At 45.0% G+C, this 1,073-nt stretch overlaps 1 non-coding gene across 1 annotated transcript; it reads right to left on the bottom strand.

Annotated features, from left to right (window-relative positions):
* Positions 1–503: 503 nt before the first annotated feature.
* On the bottom strand, positions 504–609 carry LOC118485261. Its single transcript, XR_004875566.1, has one exon. It is a non-coding gene; the product is annotated as a small nucleolar RNA R71 (small nucleolar RNA).
* Positions 610–1,073: the final 464 nt, after the last annotated feature.

A 1,073-nucleotide genomic window follows, 5' to 3' on the forward strand; every position in this document is an offset into this window, starting at 1 on the left:
AAGACCGCCTCAGCGCCCACCGATGCGACCACAACAGTTTCAACAACCGATCGCACCACAAGGGCAAGTACCAAGACCGAATGGGCCGATTATTCCGAGAGGTAGGTATGGTGTGCCACGAAGACATCTTAGAGAACAAGCAAGGGGAATAGAGGCACATTTCAGGCCAATCATTACTCAAAACCCCTCACCGGTGGTTATCCCTCACAACAACCAAGGGAGAACTTTTGAAGTAAGAACAAACTCGTTGCAAAGTTTACCGAAGTATAAAGGGTTAGCAACGGAGGAGCCGTATTTCCATCTAGAGGCCTATGACTCAATTTGCAACACTTTTGGGAGTCAAGGTTTTTCGGCCGATGAAGTCAAGTTAGTCTTATTTCAGTTTTCTTTGGAGGATAAGGCAAAGAAGTGGTTCTACACTTTGCCTTCGGCATCAATATATACATGGGGGGAGATGCAACAAACCTTTTTGGATGAATTCTATACCGCCCAAAAGACTAATGATGCGCGGAAGGGGTTGAGAAGCTTTCAACAACAACACGGTGAGATGTTCCATGAGGCGTTTGAGCGTTTTAACATGATGATTAAAAACTGCCCTCATCATGGGATTGAGTTATGGGAGTTAATGAACGCTTTTCACGAGGGGTTAAGTGCCGAAGATGCACGGGATTTAATGTCTATCACCGGAGGGACATTTGGAACGAATTATGAGAATGAAGATTGGGAGTTTTTGGAGAGTATGGCAACTACATCAAAAAGGAAAGCCCAAGCTTCGAGGAGAGCTCGACCGACAACTAACCGACCACAAGTGCATGCCATAGATGAAGGTAATGTTCAAACTACTAATCAAATTTATGATGTGTGTGCTTTGTGTAATGAAATAGGTCACGCGGCTGAAAATTGCCAAGGAATGTTGGAAGGGCAATATGAGGAAGTTCATGCGGTCCAAGGTCAAGGCCAAGGAGGAGGTGGTAGGAACTACAACAACATGAATTCTAATACCTACCACCCCGGGTTGAGGAATCACCCGAATTTTAGATATGGGAACCCGTCAAATCAAGCGAACCCAAATT

This window comes from Helianthus annuus, chromosome 12 (genome assembly GCF_002127325.2).
Source record: "Helianthus annuus cultivar XRQ/B chromosome 12, HanXRQr2.0-SUNRISE, whole genome shotgun sequence".
NCBI lineage: Eukaryota > Viridiplantae > Streptophyta > Magnoliopsida > Asterales > Asteraceae > Helianthus > Helianthus annuus.